At 34.2% G+C, this 16,609-nt stretch overlaps 1 long non-coding RNA gene and 1 pseudogene across 2 annotated transcripts; both read left to right on the top strand.

The window, feature by feature from the left end:
* The first annotated feature begins 1,373 nt into the window (after positions 1–1,373).
* On the top strand, positions 1,374–2,807 carry LOC18595026 (uncharacterized). The gene is made up of 4 exons (XR_016027359.1): positions 1,374–2,130; positions 2,244–2,353; positions 2,419–2,587; positions 2,753–2,807. It is a non-coding gene; the product is annotated as an uncharacterized LOC18595026 (long non-coding RNA).
* Positions 2,808–4,393: 1,586 nt separating this feature from the next.
* Positions 4,394–6,184, top strand: LOC148761862 (kinesin-like protein KIN-14I; annotated as a pseudogene). The gene is made up of 3 exons (XR_016027358.1): positions 4,394–4,718; positions 5,422–5,521; positions 5,599–6,184. The product of XR_016027358.1 is annotated as a kinesin-like protein KIN-14I (transcript).
* Positions 6,185–16,609: the final 10,425 nt, after the last annotated feature.

Raw genomic sequence — 16,609 nt, 5'->3', positions numbered from 1 at the left:
ATAATTATTCAGGTTTCAAACAAAAAAATAAAATACAAAAAAATAAAGTTTTTAATAATCAATTATAAATAAGCTTATACGATACGCCCCATTTTTGATATTTGATAAAATGCAATACAGCTATAAATACGTATCATCTTTTATTAATATCGTGACGCATCGTATACATTAGAAGATAACCTAAATGATCCGTATCACACAAGGATAAAATACATATACATTTTCTCTTTTACTGCTTAAGGAAAGTTATGCATGCGGGGACCAGAAAATGCTTATTTTAGGTTCGAATTTTATGTCTTTCTTTGCAAAATTTGAACAAGCAGTGCTTTTAATAAATGCTAACTTCTATCCATGCCATCTGAAACAATTAAACGGGTCAATCTATACTATCACATCTAGAATTTATAATACAAAAAACAACACTTTTTATGCATGATTTGACTGCGAAAACAATATTTACTAGATTAATTATTGGATTCCAGTGCATTAGGATCATCTTTTTCATTTTCTAATAACTTTCTAGTAAGTGAGATCTTTATGTTACCGTATACAAGTGAAGACGGTTATCCGTACCTTTACACAGTGGATCTTTAGTCATGCCAATCATAACATTTATTTGTCTTTGATTGAAAAAAAAATGATATAAATCACTATGACAAAAAAATTAATTTTTTTTCTCCCCTATCACATTGAGTTCTAATTTTCTTGTTTCAGGCATCCTTTACCATTCGAAAAGAAAATACAAACACAGAAGGATCCATTTTTGATATGCAGGGAATACGTTGGATAAATTTAATGCAAGCTTAATTGATATTAGAGATCGATTTAATGGTCGCAATCAAAGGCAAAAAAAATTAAATTGCACTGTGCAAGCAGCATGACTCGAACCCGAGATCAATAATGCAATCACTAAGCAATTAACCACACAACGAACTAAACAGATGATGTTAAATTGCAGCCAAAAGTTTATATAACGACTGCCAGTAACAACTAAACCTTTTTGCACTCTTTTCTTGCACCCAATAATAAAAAAAAAATCGCAATGGTTCCTGCTATCAAGACCAATTTTGTCGTAAACAAAATCGAAACAATGGGAGGTCAAATCTTAAAAAAAAAACAAAAAAAGAATAAAAATTCAAATTCAAGGCTAAAATGAGGTTTTTTGGGGTCAAAACGGTAGCAAACCGCCTTCGGCGGTTTGTCCACGCGTAGATCTCGAAAAGTTATGTGGATTCAAAAAAAAAATCACCCCAATCGGATAACCGAGCTTAAAGTTATGATCTTTTAAAGTTAAGACCACCTTATGGCAAAAAAAAACAAAAAAATTGTAGCCCCTTTTAATTTAAACACAGCGTTGGGTTTAGGCCCGCCCAACAGTCCTCTTAAAGAGCAAAATGAACTAGAAACCAAAGACAAATTTCCCCCCTACGAGAAACCAACCCAGCTCCTACAAATTTTCCAAAAAATTAAAGCACAATCCAAAGACCCAACCCAAAAAAAAAAAGCAGAAACAGAAACACAAGGCTCCTCCTTGATAAATCAACGTACTAACCAGACATGCCCACGCCAGCGAATCGGGGGGATGTCGTGTAATTACCAGGTATTTTGTTTAAATTCGTTATTCTTGATTTACGGTTGGCTTAAAGGCTGTTGAAGAATCTCAGAAGGACACTAATCGAGTAAGCTTTAAAAGAAATTTTGCGATTCCCATTGAATCCAGATTGCATTCTTCACTTCTGAATGTTCTGATCGCATCTCTCTGTCTTGGAAACTTCATTTGAAATTAATGTGTTGTGTACTTGAATCTAGTTGTTGTTGTTGTTGGGAAAATTGCATGAGAAGCAAGGGCAATAGTTGAGAAATCAAGGCAGAATCAGAGTGCCTTGAGGAAAGAGTAGGAAGACTTAATGGAAGTTATGTGCGACCGTGATGGGAGCCTGTTGATTATGAGAAGAAAGGGGTGCTGCTCTTTATATCGATTTTCCCTCTACTTTTCCTTTTTTTACATTTGAATGTTGTAGGTAGGCTGCTCTCTTAGAGAAGAAGATGATGGAAGTTAGGTTGGCTAAGTTAAGTAATCCAGCTTTAGATAACAATGCCAAAGGGGACACAGGTGGAACAATCAATCAGGTAGGACTCCATAATGCTACGCTATTAAGTAACGCCCTATGTCATCCCCCCGATTTTATATATGATAACCGTTGTAATTGATAAACCTTTTTGCACTATGTTCTATTTTGCAGTCAGTACAGGAGAGGGTCACATGGCTGAAGAAAAGACAAAAAGATTAACAAATGAGAAGGTCATATTGGAACAGACGATTTCTGGACTAGAATGCAAGAAAGATGAAGAGGTAGTATAGTCAGATTGGAATTGTATTTGTGCAAATTCTACATATTAATTGGATTGATGGTTCAGACAGGCACTCAAAATGTAGGTGAAAATCCTCAAGAAGAGCCTTGAGCAAGAATGGAAACCCTTAAAGCTTTTTCAAGTCTCCGAGCTTGAAAAGGGTTACAAAAGAGTTGGCTGTTGCAGATTTTGCTGCAGTGCAGAATGATTAGAGGAACCGAGGGGAATGAAAGAGGTACTGGTTCTTTAAATTTTCAATTGTGTCCTCTATGTACGTACCGGATTTGGATATAAATTTGCCATAATCCTACAAGGAATTTCAATGTTTATGCCTTGTTGCTCACAATTCATTAGTTGAATCCATTTTTGCCTATCAAGTTTTATTATCCTCTCATCTCAGGATATTGATAGAAAGAATGAGCAAACTGCTGCTATCTTGAAGATGCAAGGGGAAATGTCAAGTCATTTTTCAGTATATTATGACTTTGCATATATTTGAGTCTTGTGAAGTATTGACTCCGCATGTATTTGAATCGTTTTTCTGTTTTATATTTTAGGAATCATTCGCACGAAGATGTTTCATCTTGATTGATGAATATGCTCCGGAGTTCAGCTCATCTACCATTGGCTATGACATGCTAACTCCTCCGGACCTTTATAGGGAAATTGGCTTGACAGGTTAGCAATACCTATGTGCGTTAATCTGTCGAGCCTGCTAGTTATGATGCAGATTTTATTTCTAAATGGGAAGTGTATTTTTTTTTCATGAATTATAAATGTTTTTCAATCCTGGACTTTCTTCTCCAGTTTCATTCAACTTCACAAATCATTTTTACTCATAACTCCCTTTCAAGCACATCTTCTCACTACTTTTTGGCATGCATGCATGCATGTGAAAGGCTTTAAAATTTCAGCAACCAAGTCTAATAAAAATATTAGAATATTAAACGATACATACTAATAGTATATGTCAAGACAACAAGTGATGTAGCCATTCTAACAGGCATTTCTCGTGAAGGAAAAGTTTTTAACTTTTTAAACATTACAGATCCTTCTTCTGCTTCTGCTCCTTCTTATTATTTGGTGCGAGTTGAACAACAAAGGCCGGCAAGGCATAGCCGGCTAGCATTTTCCAATTCCATGAATCTATCAATTTTGTGCAAACCCTTTTCATGTTTCTTGCCCAACTATTTCAATGTGCCAAAGCTCATGTTTATCTTTTAATATTCTAATATTCCATGAAGTCGAAGGGAGGCTTATATGTTTTTCAGATTCACCGTTCAACTATTTCAATGTGCCAAAGCTCATGTTTACCTCTGCGTTCTTTGTCGTGTCCACCCTTGTCCTTTAGAAAAGCTTCGATGTCCATGAGGGGAAGAAGATCTGGACACTGGTACCAAGAGCAGAGCATTTTCCACTGCTTTTAATCATCTTTGTTTTCTTTTTATAAGGATATTGTGCAAAGTTCAGGTGGGGAACTGCACCTTCTAGCTATAAGGATATTGTGCAAAGTTGCCGTTGATTGTGCATGAAAAAATAATCAGAATTCATGTCAGGCTTCTGATTCTTTCTGGACCAATGCTTCTTGAAATTCTGATTTTCAATCAATTGTGTAGGTGGAGGGTTTCTTAAGAGTGATGCAGATACAGATTAATTCTGCTGGAAAATCAAGTTCGAGAAAAGTTCACATTTGAGGATATGTTGTGTTTCCAAAAGGTAATCATATGCTCTTTTTTTGAACATAATTTTTATGTTAATCAAACTCTGAAAAATCGAAGTTAGAAGTATTAACTATCCATTCCAACCTCACTACTAAAAATGTTCCACATAGTCTTGAAGTATATGGGAGTTGATTTATCTGAACGAGTAACTCCACTAAGCTTAGATGAACAGATTGAGCAAACTATATGAGCAAACTTGGAAGCGTGTTCAACTTCGAGATGAATTTTTTGCACATATTTTAAAACAATCCTTTTTTTTATGTATTCCTTGTGGCTTTCTTCCTGCCACTTATCTTCATTCATTTGGATGATACAGGCAAAACTTGATCAAAGAATGGGAGCTGATGTATTTATGTGCATCCTCCATGCCTCCTATCAAAGTCATAGGTGGATATTTATCTGAGTATGTTCACAATGTAGCGCACGGTGCAAGCACCGACTCTGAGGTCCAAACTCTTGCACTAAATACGTTCAATGCTTTGAAGCATTCTGTCAAAGCTGGCCTCTGTATTACAATACCAGCACGTCAGGAGATTGAAAGCTATTTTAACCGGTTGAAAGCTAACAACTATAGTGTTTTACTTGGATGAAACTTTTGGAGAAATAACATATGACATGGCAACGACTGTGCCTGATGCTGTAGAGGTACTATTTAGTATTCTCAACTTTATGTCTATCATCAGTGTAGGTGTAATTTTATTAGAGGAAAATAAATTAATCACATTTTTTCAGTCAAACTTATTGTTTATAAAGGCCAAAACTATCTATGATGTTTAAAAAGCCAAAGAGCTGGCTGTCATAATCCAAATACATTACTTAAAGTCATGACAAATTGATAGGTTTTAGCATTGGATATTTCTTGAGCCAGTGAGTGAAAAAAAAACCTTCTTCTTTTATTTTGGTGGATAAGGAATTCCTTATAATTGTTTTTGCAAGCTAAAGACAAATTCACTGTGGTTGTTGCATTTTTCCTACTTAGCGTTTAGAATAAAGTCACAATCCACCGCTTAACCAATTTTTTCCTTTACAGAATTCAAGTTCCTGCATGATATGATCATCTTTGGTAGGCTATAATCTTTAATATGAAACTCAAATTCTATGTTTTATTGGGAGGTTCTTTTATAATCTTTTGTTAGGTTGTTCCTTCGAATGCTATTAAAATTTGGCTCACTATTTTTTACCAAGAAATTAGGGTTAGAAATTTCTATTCTTGGCCTTCAACCTGTTTACTAAACATGGCAGCAGCTAGGCTTCCACACTGATAGGTGCTAATTAAATTTGATTAAGAAAGTTTCTTCTGCTTGGATGCCATTGATGGGTATACTTTATCTTCAAGTTCTTGAATCAGGAGATTCAGGGTATGATTAGGCTTTCAACTTATTCGAGCTTCAGCCTGTTTGAATGACGTAAAGTTGTTACAGGTTCCAAGTCTCCTGATCCAGGGAATGGTATCTATTTTACTTCTTGATTGTTTCCTGCGTAAAGATTGCTGACACTATTGTCTAATGCTCACTTATTGTCACAGAGGAATACATTGGGTTAGATGATAATAAATATATTGGCGATTTGCTGGCGGAATTCAAGGCAGCTAATGATCGAAGTAAAGGGGAAATATTACACTGTAAACTCATATTTACAAAGAAGCCATTTCAGGAGTCAAATGAAGTGGTAACGGACCCAATGTTTGTACAGCTGTCCTATTTTCAGGTATGTGATCTGGTTTGAATCATTATACAACAGCTTTAACATGATTGATATATTTCTAAACTGATACTTTATACCGCTACGACATGTTTATATTTTGGGCAATTATCCTAATGGAAGGGATGATGCTGCACATTGTCTGCTTTTGGTTGAGATCGGATTCGTTGGTAGCCCTGAATTGTGCACATAAGTTCTCTTATCCAGACTTCCTTTTGTCTAGCTATTTGAACTTCCAATACATGTATCGATACTGTTTTATTTCCTACTGTTTTTGGTGTCATAAGCATTACTGAATTGTTCTTTCGCTTTCGGGATTTGAGTTTTAAGAAAATTTGCTAAGTAAGGTAATATCATTTCAGTCACTAGAATACTTTATGATGCCTCTATCTATTAAACATTTACTCGCAAAATTAATTTTTCTTGGACGGCAACTTATAACGCTTTCTATCTACTCTATCTGCTGAGGCATCTATCTACATTACTGCATTATTCAGCCTTGTGAAAAAGAGGTAATCAAATACATCCATTACTCTTGGGCATCATTCTTTTTTTATTTGCTGCACATAATATTTTAATAATAGCATAGAGCAGAGGGTTTAGGGTAACAATACTAGGGTGTTGATGTTTTAAATATATTCAATCAATATAGATAAGTTACTTCTGTACTCAATTGTGTGCTTTTTCTTGCTGTATTCAATTTTGTCACATGCATCCATCCCACTTTACTGTGTGTGCACATTCTTAAGCATTAGAATTCAACATGGTTGATATAGTACCCTATGTACTGCCATTAATTTTCTTTACATCTTGTTTAATTATGATTAGTTTCTTTTTGCATTTAGATGCTGTACCCTTGGAGATAACATTTGGTTTTTATCCACGTCTTGACATAGTGTAACAATTATTCTTCTGTTGCCTCCTAAACATATTGATTTTTTGTTTTCGTCAATTTTCTTTTCTTTTACAAAAACCAAGATTGAGCACTGGGTTTTAACCAACCTTAATCCATACTAAACTATAGGGCTTGCGCGTTGCAGCTGATATAATCAGTCTCTGTTCGCATGGGCATATCGATAAGTGTACTAGTTATACATCAAAGCTCAATTTAACTCCTCAAATAGCTTAAGTTAACATCATACTCACTTTATGTCAGAGTTGGGGGTGTTACTACATACACGTCAATAATACTTATATTGTGTGTTCATTCATATCTCATTTAGTATGGGGAATTAGCATCACACAACCACATTAACTTAATATGCTTCAAGTACTTCATACACATCTGATTGAAGTGGTGGTTTTGGTACAAAACACTTCAAAGGACTTGTACTTTTTGTTGAAAATTAATACGTAGTAAGATATTTACATATACATAATAGTTTGAAAAGTATTTCAAAATCTTAGGTGCATTTTGTTGAAGATGACGATCAGAATGTAGTCATATGGCACGGAAAGTATTTCAAATTGTGTCGGCGTGTACTCTTCAAGCATTGAGTTGATCATCACCAAACGTATACTTAACGTGCTAGCTTTTATTTCTTTATTTGCCCTTTAAATTTCATTTGGTTGTTAGGAGGCCTCGTTTTTGGTAAAGGCCATGTGCCTATAACATTTTGTCCATTTTGTTGGATGTGTTGAATCACCCAACGACATACAATTGTGTGGGTCCCTTTTTCATTTCTCTTAAGCTAGTTGTTAATGTTTTGCTTTCTTTTATTATTGCTTTGTATATAAAGCCTTTTCACCATTGCAATACAATTTGTCTTCTACAAAATTCTTCTTGGTTTTTCTCTTAATTCTTGTTAAACCTCTATTGGTATACTCTCTTTGAATTCTAACATGGCATCAGACTGTCTGATGATCTTAAGGGACGTATGTTGTGTAGTGTAGAAATATTACTGTTTTTGGGTCACATCTCATCGTTATTATTTCTTTTGTTCCATCTATCACTTCATTGGTAGCTTCAAGCTTCAGCGTTATAGCTCCCCCAATCTTTTCAAGCCAAAATTATCTTATCTAGGTAATAAAGATGGAAGCTTACTTGAGAGCATATGACATGTTGGAGATCATCGAATTGATGGATACCCCTTGCGTTGAGGGTTGCTAATCCGATCATAGCTCAACTTAAGCAACATAACAAGGAGGCTACTAAAATGTACAAAGCCTTTTCATGTTTTCATTTTGTTATAAAAAATTCCATTTTTACTAGAATCATGAACTATAAAACCCTTAAGGAAGCTTGAGATAAATTGAAAGAAGAATTTCATGGAAGTGATAGGACTAGAGAGATTCAAGCTCTGAATCTTTGGAGGGAGTTTGAACTTTTGAAAATGAGGGATGATGAACTAGTCTAAGATTATTTTGAAAGGGTTTTTAATGTTGTGAATCGACTGAGGCTTTTAGGTGAGAATGTGTCTGAGAAAAGGATAGTGAATAAGCTACTGGTGGGCTTGCTAGAGACATTTGAAGGAAAAATCTCTTTTCTAGAGGTTTCTAAAGATCTAGGAGCCATTTTTGTAACTGAGCTATTGAATGCCCTTCAAGCTCAAAACAGAGGAGGGCACTAAGGCAAGAAACTCATATTGAGTGAGCCTTTGTGACGAGGAATGTTGACAAAAGAACCAATAATGGTAGTAAAATGAAATTTAGAAATGAGAGAAAAGAAAAAAGCAAGAAAAATGGTGGCAAGAAAACAAAGAGATCATAAAAAAACTTTTCCTGCTGGCTCATATTGCAAGAAAACAAAATTTACACTACTAAGAGATGCCATTGGTACAAGCCAAATGTTAAGTGCAGAGCTTGTAACCAATAAGGTCATGTTGAGACGGTGTGTAAAAATCGTGGTGCCAAGGCAAAAGAAAAAGCAACTGTTGTTGAGCTGAAAGATTAGGCTAATAGACAATGCTTGTTCAAATCACTTGATTGGCTATAAAAAGATTTTTATCACTTTGAATGACAAGTATAAAACCAAAATGGAGATTGGCAATGGAGAGTTTTACATGTGTTTGGAGTTGGAACAGTGGGAGTTCAAACAAGTAGTGGTTTGAAGACAATTTCAAATTTGTTTTATGCTCTAAATGTTAGCCAAAAATTTTCTTAATGTTGGTCAAACTTTTGGATGATAGCTATGAGTTAACTTTCAAGGACAGAACATGCACTGTAAAGGATTTTGTTGGAGTTGAACTATTTACTACTCACATGAGAAACAAGTGTTTTCCCTTGGATTGGATGAAGGTAAGTCATGCTACTTATAAATGTACCTTAACTGATGTAGAACTACGGTATAGAAGGTTTGGCCATGTGAACTATGGTTCACTGATGTAAATGGCCTTGAAATATATGGTTGTTGGTCTATCGAAAATATCTAAGTTTGATAAGTTTTAGGGTTTTAGGGTCAGCTTAGTAAGTAGGAACGTGTCTTATTTCCCAAAACCAGAAGGTGGTATGCAACACAAAAGTTGCAGTTGCTTCGCACTGATCTTGGGGGGTCTAATGAAGACTGCATCTCTCAATGGAAGCAACTATTATATTCTTTTTATTAATGACTTTACTAAATATAGTTGGATGGTTGTTTACAAATTTCAAAAGCATTAGTTGAAAATCAGATGAGCTTCAACATAAAAAACTAAGGACCGATAATGGAACTGAGTATAAAGCAAAGGAGTTTGAAAAGTATCTGATTAAGTTTGGAATTATACATCAACTAATAGTCAGTTATAGCTCTTAGTATAATGGCGTGTCAGAAAGGAAAAATAGGACCTTTATGGAGATGGCAAGGTATTTACTGTTTGAGAAAGGTTTACCAAAGACTCTGCGGGCAAAGGCAGTTAACAAAATCAATTATTTGCTTAATCTAGCACCAACCAAAGCTCTGACGGGTAAAACTCCTTATGAAGCATTGCTTGATGTTAAACCTACTGCGGATCACTTTAAAGTGCTTGGATGTATTTGCTATGCAAAGGTATGAGGTGCAAGAAGAACAAAGCTGGATGAAAAATCCGTTCCTACAACACGTGTCGTATAGTGAAACTTCAAAGGGATATATGCTGCTAAATGCCAAACCTTAGAAGCTATTTATTTGCAAGGATGTGGTGTTTAATGAGAGCATGAGATGGAACTGGATCTCAAACATTGTAGAAAGCTCACAAAATCATAAAGTTGTTGTAGACTACTTACAAGAGTTAGATGTTCTTGCTAATACAGATGAGAATACTGATGAAGTTCCTGTAAGATGAACAAAGTCATTGTAGGAGATTTATGCTAGGTGTGATATGATCCTAGCAAAACCTAATAAATATGTTAAGGCTATTATTGATGAAAAGTGGAAGCAAGCCGTGGAGGTTGAGATGGCTACGATAAAAAAAAGTCAAACTTGGATTCTGGTTGATAAGCTTGATAAATATAAAATTATTAGAGTTAAGTGGGTGTTTAGAACCAAAATTAACTCAGACGGCTCAGTTAATAAAAATAAAGCTAGGCTAGTTGTGAAGGTATTCTTTTAGACTGTATGGGGTGGACTTCTTTGAAATGTTTGCACTAGTAGCCAAACATGACACAATTAGGCTACTGGTGGCACTTGTAACCATGGAAAGATGGCAGATTTGGCACTTGGACATCAAATATGCATTTTTGAATGGGACAATCAAAGAAGACATTTATGTGGAACAACTTAAGGGCTTTATTGAACTTGGAAATGAAGGCAAAGTTTGTAAGCTGATAAAGGCTCTCTATGGGCTTAAATAGGCCCCCAGGAATGGTATGAAAGAATGGATAATTACTTGAAGAATCAAGGCTTTATTGGGAGTGATAGTGAGCAAACAATGTATATAAAAAGTTTAGGTAATCTTATTTCTTTATAGTTTCACTCTATGTAGATGATCCATTCATCACTGGTCTTGATGGAAACTTTATAGATGACTTTAAGATTAAAATCAACAAGAGCATTATGGAAGTGCCGCGAGTGACTTGGGAAAAATGTCATATTTCTTGGGTTTATAGATTGATCAGAGAAAATATTGCATTACGATACATAAAAAAAAAATATGTTGCAGAGTTACTAAGGAAATTTATAATCGAGAGTTGGGTTTAGGGACAACACCACCAATAATTACTGGTACTAAGTTTAGCAAAAATTATGGAAGTGCAGAGGTTGATGAAACTCACTATAGGAAGGTGATAGGCAGTCTACTTTATTTATCTGCATCTAGACCAGATATCATGTATGCTACTAGCTTATTATCCAGATATATGCAAAAGCCATCAGAAGTTCATTTGATTGTAGTTAAAAGGATTTTTTCATATATTAAAGGAACCTTAAGTTATGGACTATAATACCCCGTACTTTGATATGGTGACTAATAAAGCTTATTGGATGCCAATTGAGGTTAATTATAATGTTTAGAAATGATGAAAGATAAAAGGAATGGTTTGGGATAAAATATTCCGCACATGAGGAAATAATAATAAAATAATAATTTATTTTCAGAGAAGAATTTGCAAGATAAAAAGTGATTTGGAAGTCAATTGAGGCATAATAAGGTATTTAGGGTACCAAGGGGACAAGTGGAGACGAGGAAATTTTTGGAATAAAATATTATTTTATTAATAAAATAATATTAAAATATTAATTTATTAATAAAATAATATTAAAATATTAATATTTTATTCAGTATTAAAATTTTTCATGAAGAAGGAGTATATGGGCAACCTAAGTGGGGGAGAAGAAGAATGAGAAAAATTTTGAAGAAAAATGACGTTAATGGGGCTACGTGTCTTTATTAAGTAAAGATAGCGCAGGTTAATAAATATTTTAAATATTATGGGGACACTGCGTTGGAGTACCAACTTCATGCTTTTGTTTGTACATATGTAGAAGAAGATAATAGAAGGAAATTGGAGTTAAATGAGTGTTGGGAGGACTAAATTAAAATGGAAATAAACTTAAAGGGCAAAATGGTAATTTTGCATAAAGTTTGGTCAAAGCTACCAAAGAAAGTTTTGACTCTCATCCTTATTAGCCCAAAATAGTCCTTATCCTCCTAGCAAGATATTTGCTTCTTCATTCTTGAAGCTTCCAACGCCATTCTCCCATTCTTCCATGAAAAATTAATTTTCTTTCATTTTCTTTCCTTATTTTCTTTTCATTTCTTTTCTCTTCTTGCTTCATTCTTCTCCCAACTTCTTGTGCACCAAAGTTACAACTTCTAACCCCAATTTCCAGCACATATAAACTCTAGGAGAAGAAGAAAGAAAAAGAGAGAAAGGAAGAAAAAGCTTGGTTTTGGTGATTGAAGCAAGGAACGGGTTGAATTCTTGTTTTTGGCTTGAGCAGTCTTTGAAAATGAGTTAGAGACTTAGAGAAATCTCTTGTGGCAGCAAAGATTGGCTTGATTGGAAAAAAATTGATAACATGTAAGCCAATAAACCCATGGGTACACGAAGGACTCAAAGTGGAACAAGAAAACGGTAAGCTTAACACTATGTTTTAAAGCCTACGGTTAGTTGAATATTGGGGGGAAATTATGGTTGTTGAAAGGATCTACTTGCATAAGCTAGTTGAAAATTGTTAAGATTGTATGACATGTCATTTGAAAGAAATGAAAAAGGAATATTGTGGATGGAGGATTGAGAAACAAAGTCTTAAAAGTTAGATAGATAACGATGCGTGTAAACTAAGAAATAATCGAGTGAAAGTGAGAATGATTGTTGCTGCCATATATGTGGATTATGTGTGAAAATATAAGATGAATTTTGGTGGAAATTATTTAGAAAGGCTGAAGTAGACACGTGACATCATAATTAAGTTGTCGGTGATATAATTTAAGGAATTACGTAAGCAATGGAAAAAGTAATTTTAGTAAAAATGTATTAAGATGTGAGTTAATTGAAGATGGTTTCATGATAGGAGGAAAAATATAAATTTCAGTAAGGATTAATTGATTGAAGTGCTGCTCGTATACATATGTAATTAAATATATTGAGTTCGTATTATTGCTAGGAAGTGTAAAGATAAAGTTAGAGTATTATGGGGGCGTGCCTGAGTAAATAACGAGTGACCGACCAATGAAAATAGTTAGAGACACCTCCGAACAAATAGCAACTTAATATCTCGTTGTTGCCAGGTGAGTGAACTTGTATTAAAATGTATTGGAATAAATGATTTTATGCTTGATTGAGCCACTTGAAATATTTTGTTGGTTTTTCTTTAAAAGTTGCATGGGAACAAGCCCTTGATAAAATGTTTTGATATTATGAGATAAGAACATGATGAATTCATGAGTTTCTACATTATATTGATGTGTATATTATACATTAAATGATATTTTTGTGTGATAATTATGACCCAGCCATGTGCGGTGTAGGAGTGCACATGAGTTGGGCTGACCCAGCCATGTGCAGTGTATGAGTGCACATGAGCTGTGTTGACCCGGCTATGTGCGGTGTGGTAATGCACATAAGCTGAAACTGAGTTGGGGGCGAGTCCGATGGTTATATATATGTTTATGTATGATATATATATAGAGGGTTTGGAAATTATATTGTGGTTGCATTGATTTTTAAATGTTAAAACTTAAGAAACGATTTCCACTTGATTTTCACCGCAGCAAAGATAGATTTCCGTTGTGACAAGAAATTGAGTTAAATTGCATTGTCTACAACATAAATGCATCAAGATAGATTGATGCTTGTTCTCTTCCTATGTTCACTCACTGAGTTTATACTCACGTTTTTAAAATTCATGTTTTAGGTTTCCTAAGTTAAAGGTCATTGGATCCTAAGATGAGGTGCTTCTCCCTGTATATTGCTTGGTAGGTTTAATGTGACACTAAGTGTTATCAATCGTGTCCAAAGTCACTCCGCTGATGGTCAAGGTCTAATTATGTGTATGTGAATATTTAATGTGAACATTAAGAATCATTGTTAATCTATTAATGAATATATTGGTGGATGATGCCATTATGAATGTATGATTGGGTTTTATGAATCGTTTTCAAAGAAACGGTATTTGAACATTTCGAGCTTTGGATTCTAAAGGAATAGGGATTAATGTATAAGATCAATTAAGTAGTCTTGCTTGGGCTCAGTGGGCTGAGCCCATTTGGGCCCTTGCACCGGTCATGGCCTGAAAATTGGGCTGTGATAGGTCTGAGGTATAGTAAAAGTGTGAATAAAAAACTTCAAGGCTTCTTTGATAGTGGTTGGGTAGGGAGCTAAGAAGATTCCAAAAGTACTAATGGCTACTGTTTCTCCTTTAAAAGTGGTGTTTTTTCTTGAAACTGTAAGAAACAAGAAATTGTTGCTTAATCTTCAGCAGAGGCAAAATATGTTGCTGTTGCTTTTGCCACAAATCAAGCACTTTGGCTCAGGAAGATTTGGTTGGATTTGAAAGTCATTTAGCAAGAACCAATTGTCCTCTAAGTAGATAACAAATCGGTTATGGCTATAGTTTTAAATCCTATTAATCATGGAAGAACCAAACATATTCGAGTCAAATTTCATGCCATAAAAGAAACTGTTAACAATGGAGAAATTTCAGTTATGTATTGCGGCACTGAAAACCAAATAGTTGATGTTTTTACAAAAGGCCTGAGCAAGGAGAAGTTTGAGACTATTAAACACAAGCAAGAAATTTTCTATTTTAACCTTCAGAGGGTGTGTTGAAGATGAAGATCAAAATGCAAGCATATGGCGCGAAAGGTTTCAAATTGTCTGGTGTGTACTCTTCACACATTGAGCTAATCATCACTAGATTTGTACTTCACATGTTGGATTTTATTTCTTTATTTGCCCTTTAAGTTTCATTTGGTTGTTAGTTTGCCTTGTTTTTCGTAAAAGCCATGTGCCTATAATATTGTCCATTTTGCTGAGTGTGTTGAATCGCTCAACAGCATACAGCTGCGTGGGTCCCTTTTTTCATATCTCCTAGGCTAGTTGTTATGCAAAGCGTCCTCGTTTTGTTTTCTTCTATTACTGCTTTGTATATAAAGCCTTTTTACCGTTGCAATACAAGTTGTCTTCTTGAAAATTCTTCTTGGTTTTCTCTCTTCATTCCTGTAATTGTTATATTTTCTTAGAATGCCAACACATTCACAACTCAATTGCATTTATAAAATAGTAAAGGGAAAACATATTCATTAACAACTTGGCGTTAAGCCATTGTGAAGATACCTAAGCATTGAGAAAGACACCAATTGTGACGAGGTTTTTAACTCCACTAAGGTGAGTCACCAATCTTGATAAGGTTGGAAACCCCATTAAAGATACTAAAATAGCTAAAATCTCACTTTGGTTGGCCAAACCAAAGATACTAAAATCTCTTACTCTTTTGAAAAAAGCTTAGAGAAAACAAGCATTCCTACTCACTAAAGAAAATATGCTTTATTAATTCTTAACTTGAATGTCTTATAACTAAGCCTAAGGGTCCTATTTATAGTATTATAAACTCACATTTTAATAAAACTCTACTTTAAGTTGTCTAGTACAACTAAAGTAGTTAGCAAGAGATTTAAATAAACTAGGTGTTTTATTCCTAAATAAAACATGATTAGCCTAAAATCCTAGTACAAGTAAATTTAAATAAAATTTTTTTTTATTATACCTATAATTCCTATGGGAACCTAAATAATAATACACTTCTATATCACAAATCATCAAGTCATGTCTTTTAACTTTACATACTAAAATAGTTTGAAAATGGTGCATCCATTCTCCTGGACAAAAGCATGCTTCTAAGTCTTGCTATGTCAAACCTTGCTTATTCTAAAATACATGAGCTTATCAAAACCTATTGTAATAATTTCTAGTATAAATTCTTAATTTTTCGACAAGTTGTTTAATTTACAAATAGTAAAATCTTCAAATATTTTCCATTAAATCTGCATTAAATTCCTAAGCTTCAAACCCAATCTGTAAAATAATCAATCTTAGACATTCTCACCTTCACAACTTTCTTTAAGAACATAAACTCCCAATTCCCTAGTTCAAAAATGAGTTTAAAGAGCTAAAATTTACAAAATCCTAAAGCTAGGTCAAAATCTTGATATTAAAACTTAAAAATGTCAAAGCTTACCTTGAAATTAAGTTTGAAGGGTTGAAGGTTTGGAAAGGTTGGGAGAAGGTTTATGTGCTCTAAGGAACTAGTTAGAGGTTGAGAAAATGAAAATTGGAAAGAGTTGGTTGTTTTGTTTTTTTCCAAAGCTTGGAGCCTTAGGATTAACCCCTTGCCACTTGGGGTTCAATCCTTATGAGTTCTAGTAGCTTATTTTCATTTCCCATCTTGTAGGGATCAACTCCGTTGAAGTTGAAGTTAAGCTTGGAGAGTTGCTAGAGAGTTATTGGTAGTGAATTTACTTTTGTTTTGTGGCCATGATAGCCACTATTCTTATGTAGTGTTTTTTTTTATATGTATGTGAAGTTCATGGACAATAGTTATTTTCTAGTTTGTAGGTTTGTACCATGAATTGACAGTTAAGTTCAGTTTTAACTTTTTCTCTTTTTTATGTATTAATGTTGTGTTGGAGGTATGAAAGAAAGTGTGTTAGCCTTCTTTCTTTTGTAGACAACTTTTATTTTATTTTATTTTGCTTGCTTTTATTCTCTGTTTTCTTGTCAAGTTCCAACATGGTATCAGAGTTGCATCAAGGATCTTAAGGGACCTTTATAGCACAAACAATATCATTTATTATTTTTTCTTCCTCAAATAGTCCCTGTTTATCATCCTTCTTTTCTTTGTCTTTTTATCTTTAAAAAAAATCTCACTGAAATCTCATTGTCTTTACTATGGTATCATTTAGCTTTAATGCAACAACACCTTCTATATTAACAGGAGAATA

The sequence above is a fragment of the Theobroma cacao genome, chromosome 7 (assembly GCF_053813885.1).
Source record: "Theobroma cacao isolate CCN51 chromosome 7, ASM5381388v1, whole genome shotgun sequence".
Taxonomy (NCBI): Eukaryota; Viridiplantae; Streptophyta; class Magnoliopsida; order Malvales; family Malvaceae; genus Theobroma; species Theobroma cacao.
The sequence above is the reverse complement of the archived record's forward strand: the minus strand, read 5'-3'. Positions and strand labels throughout refer to the sequence as shown.